The sequence below is a fragment of the Lagenorhynchus albirostris genome, chromosome 12, assembly GCF_949774975.1.
Source record: "Lagenorhynchus albirostris chromosome 12, mLagAlb1.1, whole genome shotgun sequence".
Taxonomy (NCBI): Eukaryota; Metazoa; Chordata; class Mammalia; order Artiodactyla; family Delphinidae; genus Lagenorhynchus; species Lagenorhynchus albirostris.
This window is the reverse complement of record NC_083106.1, coordinates 52,117,766-52,124,222: the sequence shown is the minus strand read 5'-3', so window position 1 is coordinate 52,124,222 and position 6,457 is coordinate 52,117,766.

Genomic DNA, 6,457 nt, shown 5'->3' with positions numbered 1-6,457 from the left:
TGGCCCCAAAACAAATTCTGAACATGACACAATTTGCCTCTATCCTGCCCACATCCCCACCCCGACCCTTCATCCCCCCCGGAGATGATTCCCTAATTTCACCTCCTCTATCGGCGACTGCTCTAACGGGGTTGGTCTCTTGCCTCTCTCATAACTCAAAGATTTTTCTCTTTAATTATGAGCTATAAAAGTGCCCTCTAAGGAGATCATTTCAAGCATTAGCCAGTAAGTAGGGGAAGATTTGTTTGCTTTTGTTGGACTTTTTTGTTTGTTTTACTTTGCTGATGGACGGGGTGGGGGTGGCGAGGTGAGGAAGAATTGAGATCAAGTCCAGAAATGCCGTCCTAGCCTTGATCCAGCGTGTGTGTGTGTGGACCCAGCCAGCTGCTGGGTGAGGGGCTCTGGAGAGCCCTGGGAACCTGAGAAGCATTTTGCCATGGGTGGTTTCGTGTTTGCTTCAGTAGCCAGCGTTGAGCCCCCCACAGGGAATCAGGGCTTTTGTGCTTCTGCATAGTCTTCCTGCCCTCCATCCCATCGTATCTTTTTCCTTCACATCTTAACTCGGGAAGTAGATTTGCCACTGGTGCATTTAAAGCCAATTTCAAGAAAGCTGTTGTTTGGCCAGCCTCTGGGCGTTGTTAGTATGAAGCCCAGGGATCATGGTGGCTTGGCCATGTGGTCCCAAGGGTCAGATGTTGGGAGTGAGTCTACTTGCTCATCCATTGATGTTCCAGTAACTAATCTTTCTCCCGTCACAAACAAAAAGGCACAAATTATTTTGAGTCTCACTTGGTAGATGTGAATAAGAGAGATGCCTGTATAAAAGTGCTACTGCCCTCAATGAAACAACCAAAAAAAAAATCTAAAAGCCCTTTGCAAATGGTTTTCGTGCTTGCCATTTCATCCATTACCGACTTCATGGTACCATGCCCATGCTAACTGCATGTTAAGAAAACAATGCTCCTTGCATTTAGACACTCAGAACTGCCCACTTTCTTTTTAATGCTTCTTCTTTATATTCACTTAAACATCTGTGCCAAGAATTTGAAATGCTGCCAACATTTAACTGTGGAGTTAAGAAAACCAGAACCCTATTGTCATAAACGGGCCAAATGGTGCTGGTTGCACTACTAAATTCTACAGAACCATTGTGGTAATAATTTTTCAAAACAAAGCCCAAAAGGAGTCAGAGTGTAACAGTTACTACCATAAATCATAGTTCTTTACTTGGCAAATCATGCCTTTTTTTTCTTGAGAGTTATCTATCTCGGGAACACTTGTGGACTTAGCTGTTTAACGAAACATTACATGAGAACATAATATTCACTAGGAGCTCAAGTCTCCCCGGCTGACATCCACCCTGTCGAACTGAGACTTTGGGCAGCTGTTTGTAGAGCAAGGCAAAAATGAAGAAGCCACCTTTTTGAATCTTTCCTTAAACTAAAAGCCCTGTTCAGAAATGATGCATTCAATTCTTCACCAGAAGAAAACATATAGGATATACAGTTCCATGGGAGTATATGGGCACACATCTCAAATTTTTTCTCTTGAGGGACAGGAAACCAATTTAGGACCTATTTCTGTGTGTGTGTGTGTGTGTGTGTGTGTGTGTGTGTGTGTGTGTGTGTGTGTGTGTGTGTGTGTGTGTGTGTGTGTGTGTGTGTGTGTGTGTGTGTGTGTGTGTGTGTGTGTGTGTGTGTGTATGAAACCTTCTTTAAAAGAAGATAATGGGGAAAGGCCAGAGCAGAGAAATGAAAGTAATTAGAGGCACATGGTGGAGGAGTTCTAATGTAAAACCAGGCCTCTGGGATAATCTGGTCTACAAAGGAAGGCTGTACCACCGAGGTTGGCAGCTAAAAACATTAATGCATAGAAGCGAAGTTACACAGAATGGGATCATTGAACCAACTGAAAAGACATTTCTATTTCCTTTATTAGACCATAGAGTTCTTTCTCCATAACATGTCTGTTTCATTATCAGTGTCTGGCCAGAAGAAACTGGATCATCCTGAGCACTGGCTACCTCTTTGGAGTCCACTTCTGGGCATACAGCAGCTGCGAGAAATGTTTCAGGACCCAGGAATAAGCCTCCCATCACATCCTTTTTTAAGCTTCAAGTCCTCAGGACCCCCGAGTCCATTTGCTCAAAGTGCTACTGACAGCTGCTCCTTCAATAAGTGAGAAGTGATTTAATCTCAATATAGCTTTAATCATGTAATTTAGGCCCAAAACAGAGCAAGATTCCAAAAAGTTATTTTTAACCTGATTTATGCAAATACTCCCCATGCCCAGTTTCACAGAATACTATAAACTAACAAACACTCTCCTGGTTTGCTCTTCCTTCCAGGTTTGATAAATAACGAACCAGAGCTGGTCATGTACCCATTCCTTCTCTCTGAATTTAAGATAGAAGCTTTTATTTAGCATAAATGTGAACACAGTCACCTTGTAGTTTTCTCCTACTCCCATCAAGAAAGAAAGAGGAAGTGACAGGTAAATGCCAGTGGGTAGTTTTGGTAAGAAATTCTTCAGTGTGTTAACGAAAGGGGGTTGTTCTCATGGAATCGTGGTAAAACTTCCCATCTTTAGGTATCTGAAGAATTCATCTGTGGGCTATGGCAACCAGGGTGAGGAATAGAGCAAAAGAAATGAAGTTAAATCATTAGCAGAAGGGACTTTGGTTTAAATGACAAAAAATAACACCCACCTTTAGGGTTGGTAACACAATGGGTTCCTTTCCATGGGAGGGAGGAAGTAGTCTCCTTGCTGGGAGGGCTTAGAGAGGAGCCAGCTTGTTTGAAAGCACAGGATAAGCAAGATGCCTGGCAAGTCCTTCCCACGTCTGTAATTCAAAGGTTTCTCTCAACCTTACAAATGATGGTGCACCTGGAGACGAGACAGAGCTAAGGCTCTGGTAGAGAACTTAAGTTTCCTTAATGTTCCTGAGGCCTCCTAGGAAACTATTTACATAAATCTATATGGAAGACAAATCTGAAGAGCTTGTCTAATTCTGAGGAAGAGTCCATGACACCGCGAAATGAACTGTGCTGTATATTTTCTAAAATATTTGGAAACGTATTCCCCATTTGAGTTCTTCCCAGGGATTCTGAAAGGGGGTGGAAAATGAGACATGGTACCACTCTTACCTGGCACCCAGCACTCTGCAGAGCAATGTCCAGGCTAGCAGCCCGTCCGTGTAGTTACGCCTTGGGAAGAGAAGGGACCGTCTCCACCCTCCCTCCTTCCACAGCAAGGCTGCCCTATTGGGCAGTACAGTACAAGGCTGTACTATTTCCCATCCACATAGGCAAAGGAAGTGGGATGCACCCTCATCCCTTTCTGTGGGACCCTTTCTTGCCTCCCCAGTTTTAGAACAATTAACGTGAGGGTGATTTGCTGTGAGACTAACCATCTAAAGATCATGAATGGGGTGACTTAAGTCCTTCTTCTGTGCTCCCCAGGCCAGAGTCTAAATATACGCCCAAGGTGGGAACTGAGATTATGTGCTCCTACTCTGCAGGAGAGAGTGAACTGGGGGTTTAGTTCTAGTCCTGGTTCAACGCCTAGTTACCTGTGTACCCTCAAGAAAGTCCTGGATCTTCTTGGGCCTCAGTTTCCTGATCCATAAAATGAAGGAGTCATTCCTAGGTTTTCTTTGCCTCTTTCGGAAGTATTACATCTCTTAATATGCTAAAAGTCCATCGTTTTCTCTTATTTCCTTTTGGTTTGTTTTCCTTGGAAGTCTGATTGTTGCTATAGGCAGATATTTGCAATTTAGAGAGCAGATGTCAGAGGAAAATGGAAATGAGGGGCAGGCTTATATGGAAAAAACTATTGTGGCTTCTTTTGGCAAGAGATTGGGCTCGCAAAGGTCCTGCTAATTTGTGAGAATCATGAAATTTCCCTAGGAATTAATATGCTCATCTGAAAGGAATCAAGATCCTTTTAATGGAAATAATGAGTTGTGTGCAAATCAAACCTCTGCTCAAGTACCATGAATTCTAGGCTGTTTAGTTTAGCGGCTTTTTGTTTTTTCTTATACATCGTTTTTCTTTCTTTTTATGCAAAGGCTTACTTGTATGAAGACTAAGAAAGATTTCATTTTGTTGCCACAAAAAGGAAAAGGGGTCAAAAGTATGAGAGCTAAAGAAGAGAAGGTGAGGCCAATCGAGAGAACCCAAGAAGACGTTGAAAGACACATTCTGGTTAGCAAAGCAATGGAGGCCTTGGTACTGCTCTAACGGTTCAAGGTTTAAAAAGGGGAATAAAGAAAAATGAAGCAGCAAGAGGGAGGAGGAGAGGGAAAGGTTAAGCCAAGACAGAAACTGTGAGCAGACAGATGTGAAAGGGGCTGAAAATAAGTGAAAAGTGAAAAATTGCTTTATGAATAAACCGTTAAAAAATAGTGAGTGAAAAAGCAATCGTGCTTCCAGTTATTACTGAATCACCAGCTCGTGGCAGCCGGAGGCTGACCTGAGCTGCGACTCCAGGCTTAACCTATATGCAGCAGTTGGTGCAGGGCTGCTCCTGTGGGCGGACTCCGTTTTCTACTTGAGTGTCAGTTTCATTGTGATTACTCGCCATCACAGACGCATGTGGCCCATTTTACCGCCTTGAACCCAGAAGACATGACTTGATCCTCTCTCCAACCTGCTGACACTACAAGGCAGGCGATAGCTTCTCCGTACATACAGGACACAGGCAAGGCAAGGAGCGAGGGCCGAGGGCCGCGGAGGGTGAGCAGATCTTCTAAGAGAAGTTGATGCGGCCCGAACGCTCAGCCTGCCTCTGCCTTTTTCTGAAAATGGGGCTGTGAGTTCATACTCAGTGATCCTTTTCATTCCTGGTGGTGTGTCAGGGCAGGGACACAGTGGCCGTCCCACAATGTCTTCTGTGCCAAGAGCTGACAGAACATCCTCTCCGGATCACATCAGGGCCCGCAAAGAAAATGCCAATCATAGCAGAACTGCCTCTGCCCCCGCCTACTTGAGGAAGCATTGGGAGCCCTAGGAAGTGAACCGGTTCCACCAGTTGACCCCGCCCTCCGAGCCTCCCAGAAGCGTGAGGACCGGAAGTGTTCGCACCCGCCGGAAGACGGGTCAAGCATCACGAGGAAGGGCTGGTGCAAATAGTACAAGCCGTCTTCAAAGCTGCAGGGTCGCCCCCCTGCTCCTTCCAAGTGTAGAACATACCTCTCTATCGGAGCTGCCTGCGTGCAGCTAACTTTTGGTTCTGTTTCCACAGAAAGGAGGTGGAAGATGGGTGGTCACAAATCCCGAGATAATTTGCTTGCGAGGGCTTCACTGGTTGTCTCCGGTGGACTCCAGGGAGGCGGGTGGCCCGCCAGGGTTCTAGGGGCTGGCAGAAGCCAGCCCCAGGGAACATTTGACTCAAGTGACCCATGGAGCAGTGAGCCCATGCACACAGCTGGCTGTAAAATCAAAGAATGAGGCCCAATTTTAATGAATCCGTTTCATTTTTAAGAACCAAGGTAAGACTGTAGTTCTGTACATCTGGCCAATGGGGCTGAGGTTTCCCTCAGAGCCTCACACAGATCTTAGTATCTGCTCTTGCTGTTGCTGCAAGAAGTACCTGGCCTTGTGCTGGTGGAAGGTTTAAGGCTTTCGTCCTTGAATGTTTTCACGAAGGAGGAAGGTAGGGATGGGCTTTGAGCATCTCCATCTTAGAAACGGGACTGTCAAAGCATTGAGGGTCAGGAGAGAGGCCCAAGCCACCTGACAAGTGTCTGCTGGACCTGGAAACCGAATCCCAGCTTCCTAATTCTGCTTCCCAAGTTAGCAGGTTACACAGCACTGCTATTGCCTAGCGGGGCAGGGCCACAGGAGTCACTGATGCTGTTTGTACTTAGGGCAGACTTGCCAAAACAGCAGGGTTTTACAGCATTAAGTTACTGTCTTTTGCCTTGTCTGGAGCTCGACTCTTAACGAGTTCTGCAGACATTTCAGGAAAGCAAGGTGGAGACAGCAAGCCTTGGGGAACCGTGGCCTACTACGGCCCAACGTTATTCTGAATCCATCCCAGCTCAACACAATTATTAACGTCTCTGAAACCAAGCTCCCTCCAGATGCCCCTTTTCTGAAAGGCTTTCATCACTCTGGGGTTAGCCAGTTCCCCTTCAAAGAGCCAGATTGAGTTGGCAGTTCCACGTGCGTTAACAGAGGGTGGGTGTCAGGCTTCAGTGGTTCCGGGTCAGCCTCAGGTCAGCAGTGCTCCAAAGAGGAAACTGAGGCAGAGAGCACCTCATTCCCTGTCAGGACATGCCTCAGGGACCTGACAACTACAGCTGAGGGGCACAGTGATGCTCAGACAGAAGGCACTGCGCACTTGCAAAAATTCAGCTGCTATTTCGGATAAAGTGGATAAGCTCGTTGCACTTAAAAAGCATGGAGGTCTGTGTTTTCTACAAAGGAGAGGAAACACATAAATGGACATCTTG